At 41.9% G+C, this 18,113-nt stretch overlaps 1 protein-coding gene across 5 annotated transcripts in view; it reads left to right on the forward strand.

Annotated features, from left to right (window-relative positions):
- The window catches only part of pvrl2l (PVR cell adhesion molecule related 2 like), a 381,196-nt gene that overhangs the window by 185,257 nt on the left and 177,826 nt on the right, over positions 1-18,113 (forward strand). The gene's annotated exons all lie outside the window — the stretch shown is intronic.

Below are 18,113 nucleotides of genomic sequence, written 5' to 3' on the forward strand. Positions count from 1 at the left end.
GGCCATGCAAGGGTAACGTCTGTCAGGGAGATAAGAGCTGAGGAGAAGGCCTTCAGGCTATGACTTATCACACACATACCTGGAGGGAATACACAAACACACACATACGCCTAGGACAGGGGTGAGAAGTCTTTCACATCGAGAGATTTGAGTTGGGGGGGAGGTTTATATCTCACCTCTGTATCACTGGGCACCCGACAGCTGTAACTTTAGTCTGTTTCTCTGTCTCGTAGCAGGATGACCTTCCAGACAACAGATTACCACCACCAGTGTGGGGGCTCCAAGAACAAGAGACTGTGAAACTGTGAATTTCCACTGCTACATATTTGTTGTCTATGACTAGAGCTTTTTGTGTGACTGACCCACGGCGATCAGTGGAAAAGGTTACTGTGAAGTTTGTAATAATTGAACACTGGTGTAAAATCGTCGTATCTTCTGTTCATAGAGTTTCGGCGATCAATGGCAGACTTTTGTAGAACCACAATGACCTTAGGACCAGGGCTTTAATAGTTTTGCAATTTTCATTAGTTTTTATTTTTATTTAGTTTTGACTTCAGATTTTCAATTTTATATCAGTTTTAATTAGTTTTTACCAATTGTTTGCTAGTTTAGTTTTTATTTTTTTGAAAATCCTTAGTTGCAGTTTAGTTTTGATTAGTTTCAGTTATAGTTTTAGTTGTGTTTGCAATAATTAAGTGTAACAAAATCCCAGTTTCATCATATCAGTCATTCTCTTCTGCTCATCCTTGGGTATGTTGCTATTCCAGCTACCATACTGCACCCTGGACAGGTCGCCTGTCTGTCGCAGGGCTAACACGCAGAGACAGACAACTCACATTCCCACCTATGGGTTCTTTAAATAAATAAATAAAGGCAGATGAACAACCATTGATACCAGGCAACTATAAAATGTATATCTTGGCCCCAATGAGACTATTAACTCTCGCAGCACCGGGTGTTCGTAATTTTGGTTCAAGTGAATTAATAAACTTTTTGAAGGTAATTGACTCACACAGTTGTGTAGATATCCCCGTCCTGTTGTCTCGGGATGCATCACGCTGCCTTGCCTGGGGTTAGCTTCTGTTTTCTGGGGATGAGGGTTGAGTGTGCTCCCTTACCTTCTCAAGCTAAGCTAGGTTAGCCTTCTTGTGTGAGCTTTTCAAGTGCACTTTAAGGTTTGTGGGATTTTTTCCCTTTAGAAATGTCCCTCATAATTTGTCTGTTTCCACTACAAGACACTTGCTTTATCCAAAACACAGTCATATTCAAAGTAATCCCAAATTGGACTCTGGCGCTTTCTCCCGACTTTTCCTGACATGATTCTGCGCGTGGACGGAGCAGCAACACAGACGACTCGACTAACGTGCAGCCACCTGCTGGCATAATGAGACACTGCAAGAAAAAATCTGGAAACTAAACTTCATTTTCACCCTTGACTCTTGTATGACACGCACACATCAATGAAAGCTAAACACATTTTTGCTATAAATTCAGTTAATTTTAGTTAGTTTTGTGAACACTCATTACAGTTTTAGTTAGTTTTCCTTCTTTTGTTTTTATTTTTATTTCCGTTAACGAAAATGTTTTTTCACTTCTAGTTTTTGTTATTTCTCGTTAACGATAATAACCTTGCTTAGGACTCAAAGGAGGCTATACCATAAAACGTTGTATTGGTGTAATTTGTCGTTTTAACTTTTTCAGAAAGATGTTGGGCTAATCAGAATCAGAATCAGAATACTTTATTGATCCCTGGGGGAAATTATTTTTTGTTACAGTGCTCCATTATAAACAAACATTAACAAGACAGACAATACGCTAACTAAGAATAGTACAATATATACAAATATATATATATATATATACATAAAGTCACTTATTAATAAATAGTTGAAAAAGAAACATGTGTAGTTGTAGCAGTAAACAGTGTGTTAAGTGGATGCGTTGTACAGGGAGATGGCCACAGGCAGGAAAGATTTCCTGTGTCATTCAGTGGTGCTTTTCGGTAATCTCAGTCTCTCACTGAACGAGCTCCTGTGACTGACCAGCATGTCATGGAGTGGGTGGGAGGTGTTATCCAACATTGGCTGTATCCCAATTCAGGGTCTGCAGCCTTAAAGTACGCAGCCTTAACGGTCCACAAGGGCCGCGTACTCAAAGACCGCTAAGGCCGGAAGTGCGAGGCTTGTGAAATGGGACGGTCTAGTCTCCGTCGCGCCGCCCAGGTTGCCTAGCAACCATGATACTAACAGCTAGAAACGTTTCATACAGCTTTGTTTGACAGAAATGAAGGAGAAAATCTTTTGTTCATTTGTTCGTTTGTTGCTACATGAGCTTTGATCATTCTCTGTAAGATTAAGCTCAGCTATTGAACGGCGTATATTTTAAAGTAAAGGCTTTAAAACCAAGTTAGTACAAACGTCACTAATGTCACATAACTTTGCCAACATGTGGCCAACAGTAATGTTTTAATGTTCTTTGTTATTAAACATTTGCACATAAATAAGTGACATAATATTCAGTACTTACTTAAAGTTTACTCTTCGGGCGCCCCTCATCCACCGTTTTTTTTCGGCAAAATTATCCACACCCACCACCGCGCTATGCATTCTGGGATATGTTGGGCCACGAAGTCTACACCGCCACGTCCTTAAAATTCAGGGAAATGAAGGACGCATTTGAGGGCCGCATTTTGAGCAGCCTTTGAATTGGGACAGCCTTCGTTGCGTCGCTGTGACATAATCGGTTTTAAAATGCGGCCTTTAAGGATGCAGACCCTGAATTGGGATACAGCCCTAGTCTTTATTTTGGACAACATCCGCCTCTCCGACACCACCTTGAGGGAGTCCAGCTCCATCCCTGTCTCCATTACTGGCCTTACGGATCAGTTTATCGAGTCTGTTGGCTTCTGCTACCCTCAGCCTGCTCCCCCAGCATGCAACAGCATAGAGGATCGCAGTGGCCACAACAGACTCGTAGAAAATCCTGAGCATTTTCTGGCAGATGTTGAAGGACCTCAGTCGCCTCAAAAAATAGAGACGACTCTGGCCCTTTCTGTAAAGTGCTGTGGTGTTTTTAGCCCAGTCCAGTTTATTGTCAATGTGAACTCCAAGGTATTTACAGTCCTCCACAATGTCAACACTGACCCCCTGGATTGAAACAGGGGTCAAGTGTTTCCTGGTCTTCCTGAAGTTCACTATCAATTCAATTCAGTTTTATTTATATAGCGCTAAATCACAACAAAAGTCGCCTCAAGGCGCTTCATAGATACAGAGAAAAACCCAACAATCATATGACCCCCTATGAGCAAGCACTTTGGCGACAGTGGGAAGGAAAAACTCCCTTTTAACAGGAAGAAACCTCCCGCAGAACCAGGCTCAGGGAGGGGCGGGGCCATCTGCTGCGACCGGTTGGGGTGAGAGAAGGAAGAGAGGATAAAAGACATGCTGTGGAAGCGAAGTGCTCTAATAGGGTGATATGGTACTACAAGGTCATTAAGATAAGATGATAAAACTATCAGTTCCTTGGTCTTTGCCACGTTGAGCTGCAGATGATTTTGCTCGCACCACGTGACAAAGGAGTCGACCACAGCCCGGTACTCTGTCTCATCATCCCTGCTGATGCATCCAACCACCGCGGAGTGGAACACCGCAATGCATAACAGCATTGTTCTAATGTTTTTTTTAAAATAATTATATAACACAGTTATACTCCATATGTTCCCTGGGGGCCAATCAAGTTTCACTTTGACAACTTGACTGATGACCATTTTCTGCCTCACTAAGTAGGGATGGGAATGATCACAATTTAATGATTCCAATTCCATCATCAATATCACTTATCAATTTTATTCCTTGTTGATTCTCTCTGGCTCCGCTTTGAGAGTCCATCGCTAAGCAGTATATCAAAGACATTAGACATTAGATTGCTTTAATGTTTCTATGTAAAATTACCAAAACATTGTCTCATAATTACCAGTTATAACAATATAAACCTATAGGCTATAGTCCAACACCAAAAAAATGTCCATATCCACGCTGTAGACTGTGCTGTTATTTTCATCCTCTGGCACATTAACTGAAATCAGCTGATTTTAGTGCAGGTGCAAGTAGATCGATAGGCAAACAGATTAACAATTGGTTCTCGATTCCCATCCCTGTCACTAAGTTTCCAGTTAATGTTCAGCTGTAACCAAAGCCATTCCCAATGACATGCAGTAGCAGCTATTAAATAGAGTGAAATAAGGTATTTGCCTCTTAGGTTTAGTGTCAGTTCTTGTGTCAAACTAATATAGTTTGGCAATTTTTTTTATGAATTTCATAAGATAAGGGAAATGCATTTAATTTATTTAGATTCAGTCATTGAGGACTAACCGTCATTTTCACTGAATTTTCACTAAAATATTTCTCTTTGTTCATTAACCGGCCCCTGACCTGCTGTAATGCTTAGAAAATAGCCCCTGGCAACACAGGTTTAGCATCCCTGAGTATTGCGAAGTAAAACTGAAGCACAGAGTATTCGACAGCAGCCTGCAGTAAATGCTGCATAACAGACCTTACATTCAGTTTCCACCTGAAATATAATCAGTCGGTGCCAAAGCAACTAATAGACTTTAACGTAGTGTGGCTAAAAACCATTTTGTATTTTGAGCTCTACGTAAAGTGACAATCATAAACAGAAACAGAAAAGGCGAAAAATTGTGAGCAAGCAAGTAAATCACAACACATAAGTGGGCAATTATCTGCTCTGTCTCTTGCAGTTATCGAATATTATATGTGTATATATAATGCGGAGACTAATTACGCCCCTCCAATGCAATGCAGAGGCTGCTCTGGCTCAGCAGGATGTTTATACAACTGTGTGGGAGTAGACTTTGTGACATGCTGGCAATTAAAATGTTTATTATTATTCTTTGGGGGCAGTGTGCTCTTTAAATGCAAAGGTTTGGTATAATTTCATTAAAGTAAAAAAACTTACTCTACTACTATAAAAAGTGGGGATGCACCATCCAAGTTGGAGCAGAGTGGAGGCCAAGAATCAAGCATTAAGATCTCATTGCAGCGTAATAACTCTCTGTGTCTGGTATTCATTTAACATAATGTAAGTATAGCACAGTGCCTCTTGTTCCTCTCTATGTAGTGCAAGACAACAGCATTGGGATGATAATAGATAGTGTTTTTGGAGCAGGAGGGTAGGTAGAGACAGGAGGGCTTTTAACCAAAAGGTCAAAAGTTTAGTCCCAACATCAGCCTGTGAGCATGTGCCAGCAGCTGCATGGCCTTTCCAAGGTACTGCATCTCCACTCCCTCAGTGTGTCTGTAGACACTGCTTAAGAACTAAAATGTCAAACATATCCATGTAAACTCCAATGCTGAATTACTGAACGACAAAACGCACATTATGCAACACTGTGCTCAGGCAGAACATCAGAAATGAAACTCTAGTATATTACATGGGAAATGTAGCAAAAAAGCCTTTAAAAGTAGGTCTCCGGTCCAAAGAATGTCACCATTCAGTAAAACTATAATTAACAAAAGTGGGTAGAGTGATATTTAGAAAAATTCATGTTCTGTGTTGTAGGTACAAAAATGACACCTAATTAGGATTAGGCCTGTAATTAGCTTAAAATACTAACATGGAGCATAATGGCTGTAAATTTGTGAGAGTGGCTGTGTGGTGAAGGAACAAATTAGCAGAATTAACAGAGGGATTAGGCCTTTGATTAACTGAAAATGAACCAAAATAGGGTTCAAAAGGTGAAAACGCAGAAACGGAGAGGATGCTGGTGCCGCAGACTAAAAAGTGTTGTTATTCCAAGTCTCGCTGCTAGATTATTTTCTGGGAAGCAAGCCAAGAATTTCGTGTTACACTCTTAGCTCTTTGCGGTCCTGTTTTTTGTCCTTCAAGACGGTGACAAAGAATTAAACGGAGATGCAACATTTTTCAAGAACGGAGGGTTTTGGGGGTTCTTTTCACAGACGCGGCAGCATCGCTTCCTACAGGTGGTGTTTGTGTTTTGTTCCCTGGAACAGGCGGGAGTCGGACGAAAGCCACCGCCAGCTGAGATTAAGCAAGCGTCGAGTTGTGAATAAGAAAAACTGTTTAAAATTGTCTGGAATTATTCTTCCATTTCTGTGCTCCTGTGATGTAACTCTTTAACATTTGTTGCAGATAAAAAAGCTTTCCCAGTGTGTTGTTTAAAAGTTTTTTATTCCGTTTTTTTTTATTCTACTTAATTGATATTACATGACCCTGTTGGCCAGTTTTGAAGCGTGTGATATGTCGACGAGACTTTCTCAGGATTACAGGATTTCATTCGTAGCTTTGAAGTGACCAGTGTGTGGACTTGGCTAGCTGAAATGTTAATGTTGTTCTCTAAAGGAGCCACTTATGGTTAAATTCCAGTCGAGAACCTTCCCTTAATTGAATTCCCATCAGCTAATCTCCATCTCGACTTTGAAATAGATCCATCTGATCGAAACGGGTACATTATTGATACGCGTCAGAGTTGGAAAAGAAGCCGAGGGGCCGAAAGGGGTTGAGTGTTGTGTGGTACGTGGTTTAAATATTTTAAAAAGAGGTATTCGGTTTTTTTACCTGAATATTTCACGCTTGGGGCCCGCGTGGGTTGATGCAGTCAAGACTTTCCCTTTTACTACAGCAGTCAAAAGAGAAGGGTGAGCTCATTGAGAGAGCTGAGCCAAGCCAAGGCACTGCTGGTTTCAATCAGGGAGAGGCAGCATGTGGGTGACCCTTGAATGCACAAACGAGCACACGCTTACACATGCTCGTGATGCACTGTATCCACCTCCCCTGGGCTTTTATCCCATTTCTTCGTGTCTCGCGTTTCAGTGTTTGTGGGTTTCTGAATCTCGCGTCCAAATCCAAACATCTTCAGCTGTCTGGCTCCAGGCAAAATTACATGTAATAGTTGACTAAATGCATTTCAGATAATGTATACAGCACATCAGGAACATCACCTATAGCCTGTGTGCTCTATATATATATACCGCTGTGGATTTTTGTGGTACAAATCACCATCCTGCGATTTAGATGCACAAGCCCACAGTGTACTTATGTTTCATATCTGCTTCGGCACACACGTTTATTTTGTTTTATTTTGTTATATGCACATTTGCTGTTGCACAGGCTCATCCTTCACTGGACTCAGGGTCAGATGTTACCTGCAACTGAAGCTTGGTGAGGGAGCAGTTCATGATTACCTCTGCGCTTCTGCGGCTGCTTTCTATTTCAATGTTAAAGACCCTGGGCCACAACTCAGCCACTCTCTTAGCTTTGTTTTTTTATTTTTATCATTTTTTAATGCAGTTCATTCCTGCACACGGGCGCCAATAGTCACAAGAATACACACACGTGCACAGACACTTACATAAGCAGATAGAGCGCGTGCACACACACACTCACGAACTCCATCGAGACAAACACAAGCATGCACAGACACACAAATACTCGCAGAAGATCCAATTTGTGTTGAGGGCTTAGTCACTTTTCTCATTTCTCTCAGTGTTGCAACTGTGGGCTATTCCCTTCTGGCATGACGCATCCAAAAAGCTCAATAAACCGCCCATCTCGCTCTCCGCGTGTGTGTATGTGTGTGTTTATTTTTGTGTGTTTGTAATAATGAGCCAGACAGGCTGGGTAGTGTCTAATCCTGCAGACCAGCTCACTGTCTTTCAATTAGCTAGCAGGGCTTGTTCGAGGCCAGGCTGGGTCAGACGGCTATCACAAACTGCAGCTAATCCACTATGAACTGATCAATGCAGAGAGAGGGAGAAGGTGTGGGAGGTTAACAGGGAGCGAGAGGAGGAGGGGTGTAAGGTTAGATGTTTGAGGGAGGACGATTTGCATATAGACCTCTAGGCAGGTAAATGAAGGCAGGAAAGGAAAGGAAATGAAGGGAAAACTGACCAGAGAAAATGAAAAGCTCAGTAAGTGCTGCATACGGATAATGGTCATCAGTAGGGATATACCGATACTGGTATCGGGTATCGGGGCCAATACTGTAAAATGTGTGTGTACTCATACTTGTAAAAGTTAACCGATACCATGAACCGATACCAACTTATTTCATTAATCAGAGGGTGGCTTGTCATTTCTGTTGTAGTTTTTTTAGATTGGCCACTAGGGGGCCAATTATTATTTTATTTATTTTTTATTTTATAATTTTTTATATTTTATTATTTATATACAGGGATGCACCGATACCGATACTGGTATCGGGGCCAATACTGTAAAATGTGTGTGTACTCATACTCGTAAAAGTTAACCGATACCATGAACCGATACCAACTTATTTCATTAATCAGAGGGTGGCTTGTCATTTCTGTTGTAGTTTTTTTTTAGCTTGGCCACTAGGGGGCCAATTATTATTTTATTTATTATTTATTTTATAATTTTTTATATTTTATTATTTATATAATAATAATTATTTTGTTTGTTTACAATATGGACACTCTGCAATAATTTAAAAGTTTATTTTATTCGCAAACCTAATTTGTATTTATTTTATTTCAAACAGAAGTGTTTATTTATTATTCTGAAAGCTCGAGACAGTGCCAATAGTTCAGTGATATTTTGTAAAATTACAATGTGGAGACTCTGCAATAATTTAACAGAAATTTTTTTGTGGTCATTTTTATTAAGATTTTATTTTTTATCGGCAGGGAATATAATAAAACCTGTCTTCCAATTAATTGTATTTGTGTGTGTGTGTGTGTGTGTGTGTGTGTGTGTGTGTGTGGTAGAAGTATCGGTTTTTGTACTCTGTATCGGCAAGTACTCAGATCCAAGTATCGGTATCGTATCGGTTTGAAAAAATTGGTATTGTTGCATCCCTAGTCATCAGGCCAGAACTTAGTACTCAGAATTAAAAATTGAATCTTCATCCTCCTGCATAGCTCGCTACCTGTCTGATTGTATTCATGATCAACTGTAGCAAAATAATAGCCACAAAAATGGCAGCCATAGTAGAGTTGTACCTCGGGCGCTGCATTGAAGCATTGAACATCCATGAATATTTCTTGATGTCTGCTCTCATAACGAGATATACCATAGTCGTTAATCAGGTCTGCAGTGCAGGGTAGTATTGCTGTCTTGGTGTTACATTTAAGTTTTGTGCCCCTGATCATATTCATGGACAGAGGTGAACAGGCAGAGCTGGATCTATCTGAACTGAGCAAAAGTATGCAAGCACACACTCGTTTCCTTCCCTCTCGTTCACCTTTGCTATTTCTCGCTGCTCTCTTGGGCCCCTTTAAACCCCCCCGCCTCCTCCCTCACTCACCCTTGTCTTTCACTCTCCTCTCTTCCGTGGTCCAGATTTGCTTAGAAATGAGTCACCCAACCACAAATCACCCCATTTAAGAGGAAGGGAGCAGTGGAGGAGTGGTGGGTGACTTAGAGAGGGAGATGAATTGAGTGCGAGTGGGTGAGAGGGGATTGAGAGAGAGGGAAGAGGGAGGCTGATGGCTGTTTTTCACTCAGCTGGTTTTGTTGATCAGTATCAGCAGCCAAGGTCTGGATGCAATCAGCTCCCTGCATTCAGCCAAGCAGAATGAGGCTAAAAATATATGTGACGGTGCACGACGCTGGCGCGCACGCACGCACGGATACAGTATCCAAATGGCAGCGGTGCAAGTTTGATACATAATGCAGCACAGGCAGGGTGCAGAAGTAAGAGGACTTAACGGGGTTTCGGATTATGACACATGAGACTGCCGGTGCTCACATGTGTGCGTCTTTGTGCATGTGTCCGTGTCTATTAGCCAGGCTGTGCGATGAATTAATGAAGCTACAGACATGTAGGTGTGAGACATCGCACTAATTATGCCAGCAGTGCTGTAGCCTCGCCATCAATAACGTTCATTAAACTACTGAACCCACTCATGTTGACAGCTCCGGGTACGAGTGTGTACGTACTGTATGCGTGTAACCGACAAAGACTTACGCACACAAGCGGTTAGTAAGCACCACACTTGGATGATGGATCGCCGCCGATTTGCATTAAACGCTTCTTTATGTGGACACGGCTGGCAGACAAAGGCATTTTTTTTATCATCTCTTCATGTCCAAAGTTTTAGGCAGACTCCATAATCAATAAAAAAAAAGAACTAAAACATCCCACTCATGGCTGTCTTTCATTTACATAATATGCAGAATTTTCATAGTCGGAGAGATGATGTGATTCTTGACAAATAAATGCATTCACAACACACACGGGTGGAGCGTCTAACTGAATCGCTTTTTGTATGCTTTTGGCATATAAGTGAAAACAGCGTCATTAAAGCTCCAACCAAAAACCCCTGGAAATAAGACTCAGTGCCATGCTGCAAGACCGTGTGGTTCAGTTTGTTAAAAGTATGTTCCAACTGCAGCGCTTCATCCAAAATTCCAGGGTTGTAGTACATTTATTTTGATACCTAATAGCAAGCAGTTTCTCATCTCTGTAAAGCTGAGTGTTAACAAATTGAACCCCTGGGAAGCTGCAGCCCTGACCAATACTCAGTTGTTGCTTCGTGTGTCCTCTCAGTGAGGGCTATAAACACAAACGGTAGAGGCAGTGAAATCTTTCCCTTTTCCCCCAACGATCCTCTAACATGACAGCATGTGAACTACCGAGAAGTGTCCGGTAAACGAGCTTGTTGAGAGTGTTGTGACTTTTATTCACAAGCTGTGGTTTTCTTGTAATTGGGGAGCAAGAAAATAACTGAACAGTATAAAAAAATGTAACTAAGCAAACAAACCGGAGGTGCGATCACGTCCTTAGGCAGAACTGCCTGTCTTTATATTACAGGGTTGTCTCTGTAATCACAGACCACCCTGCTGGCCCAGTGGGTAGTAAGTGCTCATTTTGCAAGCAGCAATCTGGGTTTGATTAAATCAGACTTACAAAATGCACACACGATTTCACTGCAGTCTTTTACCTATAATAGGATTTAAAGGCTAATTGTAGAGACGGTTACAGTGAACATGACATCTTACAAGGCATGCAGTGATCCGGAGGCTCTTGACACCTCTAAGGTCAGAGCACTCATCATACAGGAGACACATATTTCTAAGGCATACCTAATTATCTACTGCTTGAGGATGTCACACGACCCTGTATAATCATGCAAGAGAAGGTAGAAAATGTTAAGATGTGCTGCCTGAGAAGACATTTCCATTACATCTTAGGATGTGTGTGTGGGGAGGGGAGGGATCTCAGAGGTTATCCCGGCCTTTTTGTCACATGACACCTAAACCAGATGTAAAATGCATATTATAAATGTATATTATTTCCTGATGAATCCGCATAAAGTGCGAGCCCGTTCTCAGTCCCGAGGCGTAACATGCCGACGTTTTGTCACGTCCCGCGGCGTTCCTGAGGAACGCGAAAGGAGACCTTCGGCATTCTTATGGTACGCGGCGGGTTATGGCTGAAATCCAGTGCAATGACGCTCCCGCGGTAATAGACATTCCAGCCCTGTATTCCAGCCCTAAACCTAACCTTATCCCTAGCCCTAACCATAACCTTTTTCCTGACCGTAACCAGGACTTTAATGATGTTAAATAGCGTGTTTCTAAGCGATTTGAAGAAAAAGAGCGAACATGTGTAGATTAAGTCCATACGGTTCTCATATTTCCTCATTTTTCCGAGGTCGTCATTCAGGAACGTGGTGGGTAGCCGAAAACGTAATATGTTGACGATTTGTCACCTAGCGTAAAATGTTACGCTTTGGGAGTGAGAACGTGTTGGAAGTGCAGTCTGAACATCAAGCTTGGCAAATGAAAACCAGTTGAAAGGAACCAGTTGAATGTTGAGCTTTCATTGTGCAGCACGGCCTTGTAGATTATATTACAAGTACACTAGAAAGATAGAATGAACGTTTTGGTTAGCAGATTTAACCCATGGATGGTTCAAAGTGAATTGACGCTGTTGAAAAGCTTGAACTGACCTTCATTTTTAGAGACTGAAGTTCTTCAGATTCGTTAAGGACGCTTCACTCTGCTGCGTGTTGTCCGGGTCCAGTTGTAGTGAAATAACATGTTGGAGCCTTTTTTGACGCGCAGCTAAAACTGCTAATGGTCTCAGTTTTTGGCACTGCAACATGCACCGCAGGTGTTCAACTCAACTCACCCAAATGGTGTTAGTGGATGTACATGTACTCGAAATCAATATCCAGTCCTGTTACCTCCATGCTGTTCCCTTACAATGTGTTTTTACGACTGCGTTTTACAACTGTACAGTTAATCTGTGCTCAGTAAACTTGCTGGCTGGAGTTTATCCCCTCGGAGGCTTTACATTCCTGTGGTGTTGTGTCAGAGCTTGGTTGTGTGTGTATGTGCGCAAATGTTAGCGTTTGTAAAAAAAGTTGAGGCGCTTTTGTTGCGTTCATACATGCTTGTGTGTTTCGCAGGAGCACACGCTTTCACCAAACGGGCATGTACAGGGTGTAATTTTTGTGCACTTCAACTTCAGGCTAAGGGTGGTTATTAAGGTGAATGGATCCAGGAGTGGGGGGAAATGTGTGTGCTTTCGCGTGTAAGTGAGCCAGTTATTGAGTGTTGGTACGAGAGACTGTGTGTGCGCAGCAGCTGGATGCTAAATAAGCATTGAGCTCGAACAGGAAAGCGGGGAGGTACTTGGGAAACCTCGTGAAGTTCATAACCCCTGCAGGGGGCCGCAGAATGGGAAAAAATGTAATTAGACCGAATGCGTGTGTGTGTCTTTGTGTAGGAATGGGTTGCACTGATGTGTGTGTTCATGCATGCAAGTTTAAATGTGTTTCTGTAGAAAAAGAAATGCGATACAATTTTCAAGGTGAAAGAAATAATTAACTTCGCCCATTTATTTCCACTTATACCCATCCTTCTATCTATTATCGGTCCAAGTGGTCCTTTATCGACACCCGCTACCTACACCCCTCCCCCTACCTTTTCCACTCTCTCCCTCCCATCTGTTTGTGCTTTTTCGTTTTCATGCTTTCTGTTTGCTGTGTCAGAAAGCATCCATTTGAAATCCTGAGAGTCTGAGGAGAGAGAGCACAGCGAGGCTCAATGGGCCAAGAAAAAAGCCAAAAACCACATACTTTTAAAAAAACGCTGCCTCTCCTCTCCCCTCGCCGACCCCTTCCTATGTCTCTTTTTTTGTAGTTTACAAGTTGTTTTTTTCTTCTCTTTGCCCGCTCTCTGATTATTTCCTCGCTGATGAAAAGTGAGGAGAGAGAGGCAGAGATGAAAAGCACCAGCTCGAATCCACGATGAAGAGACAGAATCGAAGATGATTTAGGAAGGAAATGTCCTCCCTCGCTACGGCGTCGAGGGGTTGCATGAGAAAATGATTGAGATCGTCATGGAAACACCGGTAGTTGGATTTGTGTAAGACTTTGGTTGCGGGGCAAAAGAAATACGTGCGCGCATGCATGCCTGTGTGCGTACAGGACCTGTCTGCGAGTGTGTGCATGAAGCTCGGGAATAATATGAGGGTAATTGAATAGATAGTGTAGCTCTGTGTCGTTATGTGTGTCTGCATCTGTGCAAGTCTGTGTCCTCAATGGTAATTAAGCAACGTCTGTGTGTGTGTGTGGCGTGCAGCCACTGCGGCTGAGTTCAAGATATGACACAGAAACACACTGAAGGCTTTTAGTATCTCATTGCTAATAGCTGCTGGGGAGGGTTGTGCATTTGTGAATGTGTGTGTGTGTGCGACTGTCTCTATGTATGAGTGATTGGGAGAGAAATGAAGAGCATTCATCGCTGATACAGTATACATACACGTGTATGTGTGTGACTGATGGTGTTTGGATGTATCGGTGTGTTTGTGTACAGTGGGCGGACGATAAAAGACAACCTGGATGTTTTTCATTAAACGTCAATGATTAGCGCACAAACTGACATAAAAGCGAACTCAAAGCCCCATTAAACATGGCACTGCTACTTTCTTAACGTCATGTATTTCCCAGCGAGACACTAAAGGATTGTCCTTCTAAACTATAAAGAATTGTGTAACATTAAGCTTGTGTAGCTTTTAGCTTTGTTTGCAAAAGTAAAAGTATGCTTTGAGATTATTACGCAGTCACTGTAACAGTACTAATTAAGTTAGAGGTTGCTGTGATGACTCCGGTAACTTAAGGAGAAACACGAAGAGTTTTAGTTAATAAATAATAATGTGTGGCCTGCAAAGACACTTAAACGCAGTTTAAAGTGTTTGAATTTAATGTTCAGTTAATTATTACACGCTACAATTACTAACTTCGGGGAACCACTTATTATTTCCTGAATGTGTTATTAGTTCTAGTGCACAAACTACTCTTCGTGCACCCAGGTTACACTCTAATTTAATCCTGACACAATTTGTGCTCTATACAAATCAGATAATATTAAAGGGAATAGTTTGAAATTTGGGGATTTTTTTTATAGCACTCTCACTTCTGAGCGTTAGCTGAGATGACTAGACTGCAAAGTGAAATTATATTTCTTTATGTTATCTTCTCTTGGCTATTGGCTCCCTGTAAAATACTAATAATTCAGTAATTGAATTTAAAATTCTTCTCCTCGTGTAGAGTCCTAAATGATCAGACACTATAATATAAAAAAGACTTCATAGTACCGTATTTCCCGGACTACAAAGCGCACCTGAATATTAGCCTCACAAGCTAAAATCAGGGGAAAATCCTGTTTTGTACATACATTAGCCGCACCTGACTAAAAGCCGCAGGTGTTTCAATGTTGACTTATCATATGTAAGAGAAGATGCACAAAGCGAATTGTCAGGAAAGAGATGGCTGTTTGGAGACACACCCCTTTTATTAATATTTTGAAAAACAAGTTATGGGTACATATTTGCATAACTTTTTAGGTATATGTACAAGTAACGGTAATTACAAGTACCGAACATGTACTGTGCTTCATAAATGAGTAACAAATGTAGTACATAACAATAACACCAGGAAAATAGATTCGGACTACCTTTTAGGCTCAGGTGCAGTGACACAGCTTTAACAAGAAGAAAAGTCAGTCATTCACCATCTTTCTCTTCTTCCTGCACTAAAACCACCAAAGTCCTCTTCTCCAGTGTCGGATACGAACAGGCTCAGGATGGTTTCGTCATCCACTCTCCGCTTCTCTCCTTCGTTGTCACTTTCAAAACCAAACAAATCCTCGGTTGTCAGTGTCAGAGTCGAACACCCTCTGAAGGGCCGTGGCGGTGTCCTGCTCTCCATCATGCAGCAGTCCAGCCCTTCGAAATCCGTTGGTGATCATGGATGTTTTCACACTTTTCCACGCTGTCAGATTCCACCGGTGGAGTTGATCATAACTTGCTTCTCGCAAGTTTATCGCCGCTCCTCATCCACGCCTCCCACTGAACGCGTAGCGCTACTTTGAAGTTTGTTTTTCGCGCTACTTGTACGGCACTATGTTGCCTGGCGGATGGACATGTGACCAACATACCACTCTTGAACCCCGATACTGTGTGTCTGATCACATGCCCTTCCGCCAGGCAACGTAGTGCCGTACAACAGCGGAACAAACAAAACAAATCGTCTTACGATATCACAAAAATCATGGACAATCCATAGAAAAGCCGCACCTGACTAAAAGCCGCAGGGTTCAAAGCTTGTGCAAAAAGTAGCGGCTTATAGCCCGACAATTACGGTATCATAGTATCCAGATAGGTTGCTTCTCTGAGACTGTAGGCTTATTTTTGGTTCCTAATTTCCAGAAGTACAATGGGAAGCTGAGCTTTCAGCTATCAGGCTCCTGTCGTGTGAAACCAACTCTCGATTTGGATTCAGGAGACGGACACCCCTCTGCACTTTCCCTTGTGATAAAGCTTATAGTTCGGGCTGGATCAGGTGACCCTGAACTATCCCTTAGGTATGCTTCTGTAGGCTCAGGCTGCTTGGGGAGCAATCCTTTCTCCCTCACCTCTCTCCCACAGTTTGTGTTTTGCCCTTGATCTCTCTGCACTCCTCTTTTCTCCCCTCTTTCCCCTCACCCCGAACCAGTCACAACAGATGGCTGCCCCTCCCTGAGCCTGGATACGCTGGTGGTCTCATAAAGGGTCGTCTGGTTGTTGGTGTTCTCTCTTTCATTTTGGGATCTTTACCTTAAACTATAAAGCATTTTGCTGTGAATTAGCACTATACATCGGTAGGTTTTAATATATCACAGGGATGCACTGCAAAACAAAACCTCCAGTTTGAAAAAAAATGTCTGTTGTGAGTCTGTATTTGAAGCGCGGCGTGCGAAATCAGTGAAGTCCTTCACTGATTCATTCAGAAAAGAAAGGTTGTTTGAAGCGGTTGCAGCTAGAGAAATTCCAATTGACTGTCAGATGAAGTTTTTTCTCGAAGGTGGTGGTTTTTCAGGAAGTAACACAAGAGCACTCCAGAATAAATGGGTAACTATGAGACAAAATAATTACAGTGATACCGAAATGCTTAAGGAAATGACGAGAAGCGCGACGAGTCAGATGCCGTTTGCATAAACTAGGTCATTGTGCTGTAGTGTGTGTTTATGGGTGCTATATGTGCATGTTTATATGATTGTTTGTATAGAGCAGACAATAAGAGAGATAAAAAATACTTGGCTATGTTTTACCTGTGTAAACTTATACAAGCCTGCCAATTAAAGCGTACCTCGTAAATCAGGTTTGCGTATGTGCTACATAAACACCTATGTATAGTTTGACGTAATCGTATTCATAAGAACTCAGTTGGTTTGCGTTGCCATCTAGGAGTAACTGCTGATGAGTCAGCTAGATGCTACTGTTGATGAAAGTCCTTCATGCAGACTCTTGTGTGTCTCTATAATCATGCTTAATTTTAACCAGTCGACTTGTTATGAAAAAAAAAAGCCCAAATTTTACAATCAAATCCTAGGAGCAATCTTTAAAAGTTTCCCTTCGTCCTAGTCAGCAGTGTTTACCTTCAGCTTGCTGCGTCAGTAGTAAAGGTTACATTAAAAATCTCTTCCTACAGTACGTCTGTGATTTCCCGTCCGTGCTGCCTCTGGGCCCCATTATCCAAGCATGATAACATTTAGCGTCTCCCTCACCTCTTCCACCTCCGCTCACTTCTGCCATGATTGTGAGCTTGCGCCTCCCAGACTGCTTATACATGAGTAAATCACGAGTAAATTCACGACTAATTTCATAAAGCACAACAAAACACGGTTTGAAGGTCACCTAGTTTCAATTAAACTAATTTATCGGTGACTTGGTTTACAAACTGACTAAAACTCGTGTTTACAATTTCTTCTGGGAATAAAAATAAAACCAAAGGTCAAGTGTGTTTAAAGCACAAGAAGGTTTTCATTAACTTATTACAAAGTGGAGCTTCCTGATGTTTGCCTTTGGGACGTGTTTTAATTTGGAAAAATAAAGTGACAACCAGACTGGCAATACCCACCCGGTGATTAGCACTGTTGCCCCACAGGAAGAGGGCTCTGAGGTTTTGGACCCAGCGTGGAGTTCACCGCATTCTTGAACATGTTTCCTCTGAGTGGACAGTTTCTTCCACCTTCCATCTTCTAAAAAGTTAAAAAGAGGATATTGTAGGTAAACATAGAGGCCTTTTTGTTGCTAAAGATGGTCATTTGGTAGATCTTCATCTTATCTGACTGCATTCAAATTGCTCTGGGAAAGCCGACGGTTTGCGCAGCAGCGTCTCTGCCCTTAATGGGCGTGATGCTGTGTGACTGGGTCAGAGAGAAACACACTGAAAAGTGTTTTGCAGTACTAAGCTAAGGCTAAGAGGCCCTATAAAAGTGTAGAACACTTACCACTTTTCACTTAGTAGCAGAGTGATGTTTCCATGTTTTATGCAGGCCTTCAGCTTAACCTTATAAACCACTAACTACGGTTTATTGGGTTGTTTGAAGTCATTTACATTTTATTTTTTTTTGCCAAGATTTGTATAACAAAGGTTAAAGATCGCCTTATTTATTCAGCAGGCACTTTATATATTCTGCATTATCTCTGATAAACTTGGAGGCAGTCTTGTAGAAAATGCTCCAGCCGAGCTCCGGAGAGCTGGTGAACTTTCCCTTAACTTTGCAATTACTTGCATTTTTGGACCTTCTCAACCATCTAAAGTTTATATCACTTGGGTAGG

This window comes from Neolamprologus multifasciatus, chromosome 22 (genome assembly GCF_963576455.1).
Source record: "Neolamprologus multifasciatus chromosome 22, fNeoMul1.2, whole genome shotgun sequence".
NCBI lineage: Eukaryota > Metazoa > Chordata > Actinopteri > Cichliformes > Cichlidae > Neolamprologus > Neolamprologus multifasciatus.